Consider the following 15,083-nt stretch of genomic DNA (forward strand, 5'->3'; position numbering starts at 1 on the left):
AAGGTAAATTAATTAGTCCCTTGACTTTCTTTTGCTTTAGCAAAGGTTGACTAAGTGGAATTAAGATTCAACTTTCATTATTATTGATAAGAATAACTAAGTCTGGATTTTCAATTTCTCGTACCTTGCCAAAGGATTTGTTTTACAGTATTTATTTATTTTAATTGTCATTTAAATTATTTGCCATACTTGTTCCTCATTCTCAAAACCCCAAATTTACGATCTCCATAACCAATAATAAGAACATACCTCCCTGCAATTCCTTGAGAAGACGACCCGAGGTTTAAATACTCGGTTAACAATTTTTAAGGGGTTTGTTACTTGTGACAACTAAAACGTTTGTATGAAGGGATTTCTGTCGGTTTAGAGACTATATCTACAACGCGACTATATTTATGAACTTCTTTACTGGCAAAAATTCCGACGTCAGGGACGGCGCCGGCAAAGGGGGAAAGGGGAAAGGACGCGTGGTGGGGGGTGGGGGGTGGGGGTGGGGGAGGAGGAGTGGGAAGGGGAAAGGGGGGAGGGGATCGCCGCCATCGCGCCAGTTACAACCATCGCGCACAGGGGAGGGAGACCGCCGCGCCTTCGTTGCCATTCCTCGTCGCCTCGCCGCCTGCGCCTCCGCCTCGCAACCTCGCCGCCATCGCGCCAGTCACCGCCATCGCGCACAGGGGAGGGAGACCGCCACGCCTTCGTTGCCATTCCTCGCCGCCTCGCCGCCTGCGCCTCCGCCTCTCGCCGCCTCGCCGCCTGTCTGCCTCCGCCATCTGCATCTGCTTTCCTGCTTTTTGCTTTCTGTTTCTGCTTTTTGATTTGGTGTTGTTTTGTGTTGTTGCTGTTGTTTGGGGTTCTTGGTGTTGGTGTTGGTTAGTGTTGGTGGTGGTGTTTGTGTTGGTGGTGGTGGTGGTGGTGGTGGTGGTGTTGATGTTGATGGTGGTTGTGGTGGTATGGTGTTGTGGCTTTTGTTTGATCTTGGTGTTGGTGTTGGTTGGCGTTGGTGGTGGTGTTGGTGTTGGTGGTGGTGGTGGGGTGAGAAAGGTGAAGAGAAGAATGATGATGATGAGGGTATTTTGGTCCAAGAATTCGGGGAAGGATGATTTTAAAGAGTTTTTGAACGTTGAGGATGATTTTAATAACAAAAAAAGGTCGGGGACGATTTTGATTTTCACCCCAGACCTTAGGGACGATTTCAGTACTTAACCCAAAAATTTGTGCTATGTATAAAAATTTCTATATTATATCAAGAATTTATGTATTATGCACAAAAATTTCTATTCTATGTGTAAACATTTTGTACGTGTAGTATGTATCAATGAATATTTTAATGGGGATAAAGAGCTATTTCAATCCTCAATGTTTAGACCAAATCATAAGTTGATTCATAACATTTCAAAAGTCCTATCACTATAAGACAACATGGATTTTGTTACGCTTTTAAAGCAGGGTGAAAAGTTGAAAAAAGCGTAGCGATAGATTTTGGCCACGCTTTTTGAGCTAACGGCACGCTTTTGAAAGAGTCACATCTGTAAGCGTGTCAGTTGCTCTATCGCCACACTTTTTGTAACTTATCACCACGCTTTATTTTTTGCCAAGCCTTTATAGATTGCCATGCTTGTATGTGAGAGATATGGTTGCGCTTTCAAAACGTGCCAATAGCGAGAGATATGACTACGCTTTTAAAGCGTAGCTGTTGATAACTACCGTATAATATGACTACTCTTTTAAAGCGTGGCTATAAGTTTGTTCAGTAACCTTTTTTTTAATGTTCGTAATAAAAGCTTACAAAATTCATAGATAATTTTAAAATATAGACAATACCATAGAGACTTGTATCATAGCAGAGAGCATCCGTTCAAGTTCTTTTCGGGACTTTGGTGGATATGGCGAGCAAGGAATAATGACATCTTTAATTCCCATGAAACTTGACCTCCGGAAAAAGTGATTTGTCTGGCATTAACTTCAGAAAAGGAGTTTAGGAATATTTTTAAATTACAACGTATGTCCCTTCCCTCTACTCTAAATGGTTTTTGGAATCCCCCATCCATTGGTACTTTTAAGATTAATTGTGATGCTAGTTATTTTGGTTCGGGTGATAATGTTGGTTTTGCTTCTGTTATTAGAGATTGTAATGGGAGATGGCAAATGGGGTGTTTGGGAATGATTGAGAGTAATAGTATTCTTCAAGGAGAATTGTTTGCTATTTGGAGAGGAGATCTCTTAGCTTGTGATGTGGGTCAACGAGATGTTATTTGTGAGACGGATTGTGTGGAAGCATTTAATTTTGTTACTCAAGATGGTTTTGGGTTTATTGATCCATTAGTGCTCAAAATAAGAGATATCATGTATTGGAATTGGCGTGTTGACTTTCGTTTGATTATGAGAGATGCAAACACGGTGGCAGATACTATGGCAAAGATGGCAATGAAGTTACAACTTTCGCATGTGGAGCTTCTTTCACCTTGAGAGGAGTTTAAGAGTAGTCTTAAACGAGACTGTCCCTCTATTTAATTAGTTCCTTGTTTTGTTTTTCTTTGTTTAATTTATTTCAATCACAAAAAAAATATATAGACAATACCAATAATTTTAAATCAACTAATCCAACCTTCATAAACTTGTCTCCCAAAAAAAAAGTATGTTTGATCATATAATATATTCTAACAAAATACCAAAAATCAAACTCATAACAACTACCCATGAATTTTTAATATATGAATTAAAATTTTCAATAACTATTACATTATCTACTTCCTTTATATACTTCATTACAAAATATGAAACTTCATGATTACTGATCATCGATTGTGAGTGAAATTGCTTTTCGGTAATTGAACAACAGCTTGTAATTGAATTCCGATAAGGTTTCGCACCCATGCGGGAGTATACTTAGGATCTTCCCAGAAGATATTGTGACCTCTAGCTATGATTTTGTTTTCTCTAACAAATTGTAGCATCTGATCTGAAATTGTGTAATTGACCTTGCCTTGATCAGGTTCTGTGGCATACGATTTTAGCTCATTTTCAAATACTACAGCATTGAATCTTTTCACAAACCAATTCTGTGCAGAATAATTAAAAAAAAGGCATGAACTAACTAATTACCAATTGAATATAACTAAGTTTTATGGTTTAATGTACATGATGAGGAGAATGTTGAAAAATCTAATAGGGCATATTGCCAAGAATGGTCTTGGCTATTGCAGATTCAAAAGGGAAGTCTTTTGATATCTACTCTATATTGATGGTGGCTTCTTGTATTCTCTTCACATTGCTATCTGACACATGAATCGTTACAGCTTGCTTTCGATGTTATCAAATTGAAAATAAATTAAAATATGTATAGGATGTTGAATTAGACAAAAATAAGATACATATAATTTAGAATAATATTGGTTTCACATACTTCATTTCATAGCACATGTAGAAGTTATTTTTGAATGTGATGTGGAACTACAAATAAGAAGAGGAAAAGTTGATTGGACTAAGTACTGACTGTTGATTAGGTACTCTGATTTAATCTCCATTGCTGCAAAGTAAATGGCTGCAGTGATGGGCTAGCTAACTCTATATTTATATCTTTATCTTTACCATCAATGTTTTGGATCATTATAAATTCATTAATAATGCTAGTTTTTTGGACAATTTTATTAACTAATACTGCTAAAAATGTAACATTGTTAAGGTACCTGAAAGAAAAACATAGATGAAGTAGAAGGCCAATTAAAAAGAAATCCGCCTTTGAGAAATGACCAACATCCACGCTTGGCCAAAACTGTCCCTATGCAATCATATGTTTCATTTTCTGTTTACAAACTTGTAACCTGAACTTGAACCTTCAATTCTCACCCAAGCTATAGTTTTTATTTGAAAAACATAAAAAGAAGGTGCAATTAGAAATCATATTCAACACTAATATAAAATGTGTAAATAAGTACCTATATGCAACCACATGGTTAGTTAATTAATCTTATCATAATGACAACGTCAATCCATTGTAGTCTAGGTGGTTAGGATATACTCAGCTTTCCCTCGAGAGACTCAAGTTCAAGTCTATGTCATTTTTTTTTTAACCAAAAGATAGAGTGACTCAAATCTGTAACCTCTTAAGTGAGTATGAGAAGATTATGCCATTTCAGTTAGAAAAAGTATAGGTAGACAATGAGAATACTAAACAATGTGAATAATAGATATGTCAGATGTTCAATTTACTAAGTATGCGAATGATTATCCATGTTAGAGTTTAGGAGGTAATTTGGGGGTGGAGTATTTTTTTAATTTTATTGGGTCAATTTTAAAATTCATTATTTACATTGTTCATAAAAGTTATTGTCTACCTAACAAAACTCTTTGAGTTATAATTCATTGGCAACTCTTTGATATGTTAAACTCTCCTAGATTGTATAACACATATTTTAGCTAAGAAATTGAATAGCTGTTAAATATGCTAATTATTTATTTAAAATCTTTTAAAACTTAAATAAGATGTTTGAAATGTTTTAAATTAAAGTAATTTTTAATATTTACTACTTTCGCTAAGATCATATCTCTATTTTTATGATTATTTTCTGGATAGGTCATAAGTGACATTTTTTTTATATTTTCTATATAAATAAACTTTAATTGTTGTATGTTTTGTTTTATTTGTATTTTGAAATAAAATTAAAAATAATATTAGAGAGACAATAATATAAAATTATCTAATTTTACTTAATATCCATATTTTTGTATATACATTTATAATTATATTTATTTTATTTAAAATTATCCATTTATTTTAACAATAATGATCATATACAAAATAAATAAACAAATACATTAAAGAAAGTTAAAAAATACAAATTAAACTCCCTATGGTTTCTAAATTATGGCTACCAAGTATTGTTGGAAAATTAAATGCCAAGATTTTGCAAGAAATTTTGGTAAATATCATGCGAATTTTGGTTAATACTTTTTTTGTTAGTCCTCCTAAAAACTATGTTGATTATGAAAAAATTTCTTCAAAAACTTTGCTATCTTATAATAAGAATTAAAAAATTAACAAAAAATTTTTTACACGTATGTGTGCATGCGTCCTATAATTTGTTATGCCTTTGAATGTACCATTTTGTTATTTTATTTTATAAATGATTTTAAAAATAAATACTCTTTTACTTTCTATAATTTAGAATTAAAATCAAAATCGTCCTTAAGATTTTTGTTGTTTAAAAACCATTCTTAACGATAACAATAGTATTAAGATATCCTTTTCTAAATTTTGGATGAAATTTCTCCTGAAAACATAAAATAAAAAACTCTCTCCTCTCATTCATGCTCACAATCTTTCCAACACTCACCTATCAACAATGAACAAAACACAAATCACCCACATCCACATACACTTCTAAGTTCCATAAAAAATCAACAGCACCCAAAGAGAATAAGAATATGGAAATAAAGCATCACTTTTTTCTTGTTTAACATAGCAAATTAAAGAAATCACCTTCCATGATAAAAGAATTAATGCGTTGATTATTCTATACCAACATCAATAAATAGGTGGAATAAAGTGGGCTTAATGATTGAACAGAAAAATGAGGAAAAGAACAGCACGGAGCCGGGCTTAATAAAATCTCTCTCTCTCTCTCTCTCTCTCTCTCTCTCTCTCTCTCTCTCTCTCTCTCTCTCTCTCTCTCTCTCTCTCTCTCTCTCTCTCTCTCTCTCTCTCTCTCTCTCTCTCTCTCTCTCTCTCTCTCCAAATTACAGAGACCAAAAGAATACTTCTATGATTTATTATTAACATTTTTAAATTTGGCATCTAAACATCTAATTTTAAAACTAAAAAATTCGAAAAAATAAATGAGTATTTATAACTAAGACTTAAATTAAGATATGTAGTTTATTTTAGAACTAAGATTTAAATTCTATAAAATTATGTTGACACCAATTTCATTTACAAACAAACACTAATATAAACATAAGCTTCCAAATAAGATGCTAAGTAACTATAAAATATTTGATGAGATAAATAACTTAACAAACCAGTCATGAATCAAACCTAGACAGAGTGAATGAATGACGAACAACAATCTTCCATACTGTTTTTCTTGCCTTGACGACGACATTTCAATTAACGATGGTTATAAAAGTCAAATTCCTTTTCAATCAATCAACCTAACCACTTATTTTATGCCATTTATTTTATGGATATCACCGGTGGCGGAACCAGAAATTTCATAAGAGGGGGCCAATTAAATATAAAATATAATAAAAAATTAACAAAATATGATTTGTAGCATATATATCAAAAAAGTAATTATATTATATAAAAGTTAATGTTTAACTATATACTTTAAGATTTTGATATTTTTAAACTTGCTCGACGATGCATCATGGAACTAAAATCATCAATTATCATCTCTAAAAATTCATCTTCCATCTTATTTCGAAGCCTTGTTTTAATAATCTTCATAACTGAAAAGGCCCGTTCAGTTGTTGCTGTTGTCACAGGAAGAGTCAAAACAAATCTAACAACAAGTGCCATTTGTTCTCTTCTAGATTCATCTCTAGCTTCCTCAACAATCAAACAAAATTTTGCATTACCAATCTCATTGCGAATTTCATTTTGCACCTTTTTAGCAAAAACATGTAGAATTTCCTTTTGAATAGAAGGTGATGTGTATATGCATTTTGAGGAGCATTATCCAAAATAACTGCATCCACTTCTTTATTGTAAGAAGCTAATAATTTTAACATTTCAAGAAAATTTCCTCGATTCTGAGACTCATGACTCTCGTTATGTCCCCTAAAAGCACAAGCTTGAAACGTTAACCATCTGACAGTATCAATAGAGGCTTTAAGACGCAATCTATTGCTTAAAACTTGTTGTGAGCTTTGCTTAGCCAATACTTTGTCAATGTGACATAATTGATTAAGCAAATCTTTACAAGACTTAACAGCAATATTATGAGGAGAATTAAGAGATTTACCCACATGAGATAAAAATGCACAATCCTTTCCATTATTCACTTTTTTCCAATTGCGAAATCCTCCTGATGTGAATGGACTTGATTTTCTAGAAAATAAATAGCATGGAAGACAAAATGCAGCATCCACTTCTGGCGAATATTCTAGCCAAGAAAAACTCTTAAACCAATGAGCTTTGAAACGACGAGGATAACTTTCTAGACCAGAAAGAGGGTACTCATCCATAATAAATTGATATGGTCCAAACTTTATATATGCTCTACGGATTTCATCTTGTTGATTGATAGGATAATTCCAAATTTGCGGACGCTTTCCGGGATTACGCATCAATGTATCAATATTAACTTGATCGATTTCAGTCCTTATTATTTTGGAAGCAGGGGGTTGAATATCTTGCTCAACAAGTTGTGTCAGAGATTGTTCAATAATATTTTGAACATTACTCAAAGAATCTGAAACTGAATTTTGTTCATCATATATTCTCTCTTTTCTCTTGAAAAATGAGTGAATTGTTTTTATCTTTGACATTTTTAACTTAACTTGAACTATCTAACAAAAAAAAAAAAACAAAAATAATTGCATATATATTATTTTCTTTAAAAAAAATATTAAACCTATTGAGCAATAACAAATAATTTTAGAAACACAAATATATAATAACCAAAAATAAAGTTATTGATTTACCTAATTATTTTTTTGTTCCAAGTCTCACCCAAAAATAATTCTATTGAGTTTTGCCCTCACTTCAATCTTTGAACACTGTCCATTATAAAAAAAAAATAAATTAATTATTTTAAATAAATAATATAAATAATACTTGACATTGTTATTAACTTAAAAAAAATTGAAATATAACTTTTTGAATCTTTGTTGTGCATTCAATGGTTAATATTTTACTGTTCACTTCTCTTCAATGGTTTTTCTTCATATGTCTTGTTTTGGTATGGAAAGAAAATTAAAATGAGAAGAATAGAAGACTAAAAGTTTGGAAACCACTAAAAGAGAGAGAAAAGTGGCGCTGATGCCTCTGATGGTTTGAAACAAATATTTGAAAAATGTACTAGTGTTACTTTAATTAATAGTATGGACTTGGACTAGTATAATAGAACCATTTTTATTAATTATTAGAATGGGCTATTTGTTAACAAGAATAACAATAATTCAAATATCTAATACATAGTGCAGTTTTTAATTATTTTAATTTATAAAATTTTGTAACTTATATTTTTTTAATATTAGATATAAAAATAAATTTAATATTATTAATTATTACTATTTATTATTTTTTTTTTAATTTTGGAGGGACCATGACCATCTTAGGCCCCCCGTAAATCTGCCAATAGATATCACCATATGAACTTTCGTCATGATTGTTATTATTTTTTTATTTTTTTTGCCGTACTTTTTTATTGGATAGATCAATAATTAATTTGTAACAAATTTAAATTTTATTTAAAAATTTATTATTAGTTAATAAATTATTACATGTCCAAATAAAATTTAAATTTTTAATATTTATTTAAATAAATAAATAAACTAATCACTGGATCCAAACTATTTTTTATTTTTAATTACGAGTGCTAATGGCCACGTTAAGGGGATGCAACGACCAAGCTTTTATTCTCTTTTTTGGGTCAGAAATGGCAATTGAACAAGCTTGGATACACTTATCTGGTGGACTATAACTAGTCACTAGATCAGGGTTTTGCTTTTTGGGCATTGCTATGCAAATGGAATGGGTAGACTGGTCGTTTTGGACTCATATTTGTTTACTAACGCTGTATAACGCTGGATCAATTATAATTATATTGGGCTTCTAGTAACAATCTATTAAAGGCTTGGTAGTTGGTTCTATTCTATCAAATCCCAAGGGCAAGTGTTCCGACCAAAACAGACAGATCATTGTTGGCAATTGAAGTTTGATAAAAGAAAAAGAATAGCTATGGGCCTATGGCATACTCACATAATTGATCATTCGATCCGTTAATCCAATCACCTATTTATTATTTTTTTTTTTTGCCTCCGATACCTATTTATTTAATTTGGTTAAAGAGCAGTTAAAATGGATCAAATTTAAGGGAGTTTATTTTCAGCCTTGTTTTCAACAATCAAATCTACATTTCTACATAATCCTCATCCTTCTTGAACCGTCAAAACCACTAAAACCTGAAACACATAACATTTCCCTCATTAACCACTGAACTTAAAACACATAACCTTCTCTGCATTAACCTTCAACATGAACAACATCGAGGGAAAAGTCATAAAGCTCAACAAGCCGGGAGAAATGGGATATAAGAAAGATTGCTTAAATATGGTGGGAAAGCTAATAAGTGACAAGGAGATAAATTTCAAAACTTGCAAAAATGCTTTACTGAGAATGTGGAGAAACCCTCAAGGAGTGGCAGTTACAGACATTGGAAGGAAGAAGATACTATTCAGCTTCAGAGACAGGAAGAAAGGGTTGCAGATCATTCAGAATGGACCATGGAATGTCAAAGGTAATATGATTAATCTCAGGTTGTGGAGGGAGGGCGAGTCTGTTTTTGAAGTTGACCATGACTTCATGGAATTTTGGATTCAAGTGCATGGCATCCCACTTGAATTCATGGAGAAAGAAACTGTTAGGCTTATCGGAGAAATGTTAGGAGTCTTAGTCGAAGCTGAAGAACCAAAGACAGATGGAATCTTTAAAAAGCCATATCTGAGAATTAGGGTGAGCATCAACATCACAAAGGCATTACCTACAGGATTTTGGTTAGATAGAGAGAGTCTGCCTCCACTGTGGATTTTTTTCAAGTATGAGAGGCTGCCGGACAGCTACTGCTTCAACTGTGGTATACTAGGTGATGTGCGGAAAACGATCCGACACAAAACTCACCAGCAAGTGTACCGGGTCGCATCAAGTAATAATAACTCACATGAGTGAGGTCGATCCCACAGGGATTGAAGGATTGAGCAATTTTAGTTTAGTGGTTGATTTAGTCAAGCGAATCAAGTTTTGGTTGAGTGGTTTGTATTTAACAGAAGCTAAATTGCTTGGAATGTAAAGGGAGAGGGTAGAATTGCAGTAAATTAAAGAGCAGGAAAGTAAACTTGCAGAATCTTAAAGAACAAGAAAGTAAATGACTGAAACTTAAAGTGCAAGAAATGTAAATTGCAGTAACTTAAAACGCAAGGAATATAAATTGCTTGAATATAAAAGGGATTTGAGGAATGGGATCTCAGAATCTAAGCAAAGAGAAAGTGAATTGCAACAATTAATAGAGCAGAAATTGAATTAGAAGCAATTAGAACTCAAACAGTAAGGAAATTAAGTGCAGCAAAGGTTCACAGAAGAACCAAAAGGAAATTGGGATCTCAGGACTCCAGAGACTAGGTAGCAAAGCCTAGATCTCAATTGTCTTCCCAGATCCAAGTTCTCAAAGCAATTGACAAGAAATGGAAGAAGAAGCAGTAAAGGAAATTGAAATTGAACTCAATTGTGCAGAAAGGAATTAAAGAGAATTTGAATGGAGATTGAGATAGAATTTCCTCAATTCTTCACACCCAAAACTCAAAACAAGAAAAGTAAAAGTGCCCAAGCAAGAACGAGGAAGAAGAGAGATCAATTCTCCTCCCCAATTCTCTGAAATCTCAGTGAAGTCACCAAGAGAAGTTCCAAAGCTCAAAATAAAAGTAAAGGTTCAAAGGAAAATTACAAGTTCAAAAGTAAAGGAAAAGGTCCTAATTACATCAAACTAGCTCCTATTTATACACTTTCCATTCTTGGATCTTAGGATTTGGATGGACTTTTGATTTGGTGAAGAAATAAATTTTATTGGATTTTTAATCCAATTTTAGCCCATGAAGGATTGCTTCCAGGAGGCTGCCCTGCCCTTGTGGAGGGCAGGGCAGGATTTGATGCATGCGGCCTTGGTGCGAGCGTGGCGTGCGAGCTTGGTGCGCAGGATGCTGCCGAATGATGCCCTTGATGCGCCAGGTTGGTGCGCTGGCCGTGCCACAACAAAATGCTGCCCTGCCCTCGCGGAGGGCAGGGCAGTGTTTCCAAATTGAAGTCCCGTGTTCGAGACTTGGCCGATACATACGCTACCCATTTTCCTTGGCTTTCTTGGCACCATAATGAAGCCTAGTTCCTTGCTTCCTCATTGTGCCGTGTTCGAGACTTGTGGCAAGCAAGGGTAAACTTTTTCCTTTGATTTATTTTCCATGAAGGCCCGATACTGCCCTTGTAGAGGGCAGGGCAAGGTTTTTCCTTCCTTTGATCCAAGGCACAATTTTGTGCTCTGCCCTTGTCGTGGGCAGGGCAGAGTTGCCTTCCAAGCCCTGTTTCCTTATGTTGCCCTCCTAGAGGGCAGTGTGCCCTTGTGGAGGGCAATGCTTGCTTTCCTCCTTCATACGCCACACCTTTTTCTCCTTTGGCCACACTTTCTTAGGCCACGCTTTCCAGTTTCTTCTTTTCTTCACCTACAATCAACCAAAATAACCACTCAAAGTATCACTAAATTCACAAGGCTTATAAATCAATTAAAAATCAATTAAATTCAGCTTAAACCTTATGAGTTAACTTTAATTTCATGGTGGTTGTTTGATTTAAAGAAGTTATGCATTTTCATTCCAAATCACTTACTTAGGATGCAAGAAAGTGCATAAAGACTAATAAAATAAGTGAAATTAGCTTGAAAAATGGGTATATGATGACTTGTCATCACAACACCAAACTTAAATCTTGCTTGTCCCCAAGCAAGCATCAAAATTAAGAGCAATTGAAATGAATTAAGAAAAGAACACATATCCTTATTAGGCATATAGCAGAACTTGATTTATGGGATCTTTATGCAGACAATGACAACTCAAGTTATTGTTTGCTGTTACATAGTATACATTTTTCATCAAAGGCTTGCTAAACTTGCTGTTATAAGACTTACTTTTTTAATTACTCCCTTGCTAACTTTTCTTTCTTATAATGCTTGTCAAGCTTATTCTTTTGGAGGTTTGGTGTCTAATGTTGCAGTAGTAGCCTTTGGCTTTATTTTTTTTTCTTTTACTCAACATCTTTCCACCACAGACACATGGCTCACTATTTCTTCCTAGGATCATTGATGCCCAGCATCTCTTTGGATAACTAAATGTTCTGTATCTAAGTTGCTCTTTATTGTGGATTTTCAATTGGCCATCCCAAATCAGTTGATCTAAGTGACCGGGTTTTAAAATACCCCTTAGAATTTACTCATCCAAGCATATCTTAGTACAAGAACACCACAGGCATATGTCCTAGGGTCCAAGTTATTGGTGTCTAACCTTTATTCTTTGTTTTTCTTGCCACTTTGGCTTTTTCTTCTTCCTTTTCTTTCTGTTTTTGTTCCCAAGGGCTTTTTCTTTATTGATAAGGATCTTTATAACAGCAAGCTAACTCACACTTGGATGAGAATGATATTATGCAACAATTATTTCATGAGTTATGCATTTAATCAAACACATATACCACCATTAACTTCCATTCTTACTTATGCAACATTGGATATTTCACTTTTCAATTCAGACAAAATCTCTTTTATTCAAGCATATGGGAAATAAAACAAAATTAAAGCTAAGTGATGAATGACAAGCATTATGCAGATCATTTCTCTAGCTACTTATTGAACAAAAGAAAGTACAAGAAAATGAAATAAAAAGGAAATAAACAGTGGAGGCATATCATGTTTCAGACATGCTTCTCCTTATTAAAAGAGTAAAAGAGGGGGAATGAAAGAACTTTGCCACCTTCTATTGGTCGTGGCTGCTGCTTGATTCTCCCTTTTTCTTCTTTCTCTTCCCTAGCTTGGAATAATCTCGGATCTCTTCACCAGGACATCTTCTACCCCAGACAGAATCTAAGAGTCCTGAGAGCCCAACATCTTCCAATCTTTTAAAGGTTGCCTCCGTATAGTGACGAGATCTTGCTTGTTGCTTGGCTTCAAATTCAGGGCATTGCTCAAATGGCTTGATCTGAGGATTGAGTGTTGGCAAATTATGGGTCAAGTACTCCAACCTTGCTTGCATGTTTTCATCATTCTCCATTCTTTGCGCATATCTAACTTCTCCCATGGTGTGATGAATATTCTTCCATTGATACAAGTTGTGACTATATTCCTCTGCTTTAGCTTGACTAAAGTACAGCTTATCATATGATTCTTTGAATTCTTTGTATTGCTCTTTTTGTCCTTCAAGAATCTGTGCTTGAAATTCTTGCTGCTGAGTCATCATTTGCTGTTGCCATCTCTCTTGTTTCTCCTCCATTTGACGCTGCCAAGCTTCTCTCTCCTCTTTATCTTTCAGATATTGCTCCCTAAACTCTGGATGGGGCTCTAGATATTGCGCTGGGCACCCCAGATTATGCTCTTGTTGAGTCTGCATGAGTTGTTGAGATAGCTCTTCTATCGCTCTGTGTAGCTGGCTCATGTCTATGGCATCATGAGCTTGATTTCGTCCTTCCTCTCTTTGTGATCTCCTTTGTCTGGGAGCTACTACCCCTTCTGGATCATCTTCTTCATTTATTCCTTCCATACTCTTCTTAGTGATCCCTTTTCCCTTTTTTACCTTTTCTGTGTCCTCATCTTCAAAGATTACTCCAGCTTTGTCACATAGCCTGAGGATGGTACTTGGATGTCCAAGACCACTTGATTTGCTTGTGCTATTGGCCATCTCTTGAATACTGTTGGCTATGAGTTGTGCGAGGTTGATTTCACCTCCATGTAAGATGCAGTATGTCAAGAGTGCTCGTTTGATTGTGACCCAAGAGGCGTTTCCAGTAGGAAGGATAGATCTCCTCACTATTTTATACCATCCCTTGGCCACAGGAGTAAGATTTATCCTTCTCAAGTGACTTGGAATTCCCTTTGAATCTCTTTTCCAATCTGTATTCTCCACACATAACCCTTGCAAGATCTCATCAGGATTATTTTCCATCTGCAATCTGGTTTCATAACTGGGCTCTGCATAAGTTATGGTTCTCAACTTGAGGGCCCTTGTGATGGCAGCTGGGCTAAAACTCACTTCAACTCCTCTGACATAACTTGTATACGGGGCACTATCTTTGTTTTCTTTTACAGCATTTGCATAGAACTCCCTGATCATGACTGCACCGATGTCAACAAGAGGAGCACATAAAAGTTCCCACCTTCTTTCTTTAGTGATTTGCCTCATGATGGGGTATTCCCCGTCTCTCAACTCAAGGCCTTTCTCATAGATGACATTCTTTGTCTCCATGAACCTATGATATCTCCCTTCATGGAATTGGGATCTAAATTTGTTTGCATCAAATGATGGAGGTTCGGCTACCATAGGTTCCTTTCCCGGCCTTCTTTTTGAACTTGAGGAGGCCATTGGATTTGAGGTGAGAAGAAAGGAAAAGTGAGAATAGAAGAAGTATGTGTTGTGTTTGGGATGAGTTTTGGTTCGGTTCTGTTGTGTGAGATAAGGGAATTATTTTGGTTTTGGGAGTAGAAGGGATTATGGCTTCCATGTGAAAGTGGCTTGAATGAGTGTGCAAACCGTTTTGGTGCCAACGGCTATTTATAGGTGGATTCTTCAAGCTTTCCAACAAAACCACAATGAATGAGGAAGGAGCTCGTTGGTGCTCATGAAGGGTTGAGATTGAGTTGTTCATCCAAAGGATTCATGGAACGGACGGTCTGCATGCATTGTTGAGGCTTTGACGAGGATTCTCTTCCCATTGGCTGCATGCATTTAGGTGTTCGATGATGCATGCATGCAAATTCTGCTTCCCCATGAGCGCATTCTTCTAGGCACATGTGACCATCCTCACATAGCTTGTCCTAGCCGTGGCCCCTCCTTGTGTTTGTTTCAATCTTTTTCTCCTGCATGAACCAAAACAACTAGCCTTAGAACATTAATGTAGTCGTTGGCAATTGATTTGTAATAAAGGAAAAGAATTGTTTTGTTTTGTTTATAATTATTTATTATTAAATTTTTTTTATGGTCAATTGTGTCCCTTAATTAAAGATGCTAAAAGTTGGTGAACACCAAACTTATCTTTTATTGAGGGGGTGGCTTAGTAATGCAAACCATTCTTCACAATTGATGTATTTTATAAAAAAAAAATTTGATGCATGATCCCT

Source organism: Arachis stenosperma, chromosome 10, assembly GCF_014773155.1.
Source record: "Arachis stenosperma cultivar V10309 chromosome 10, arast.V10309.gnm1.PFL2, whole genome shotgun sequence".
Classification (NCBI taxonomy): domain Eukaryota; kingdom Viridiplantae; phylum Streptophyta; class Magnoliopsida; order Fabales; family Fabaceae; genus Arachis; species Arachis stenosperma.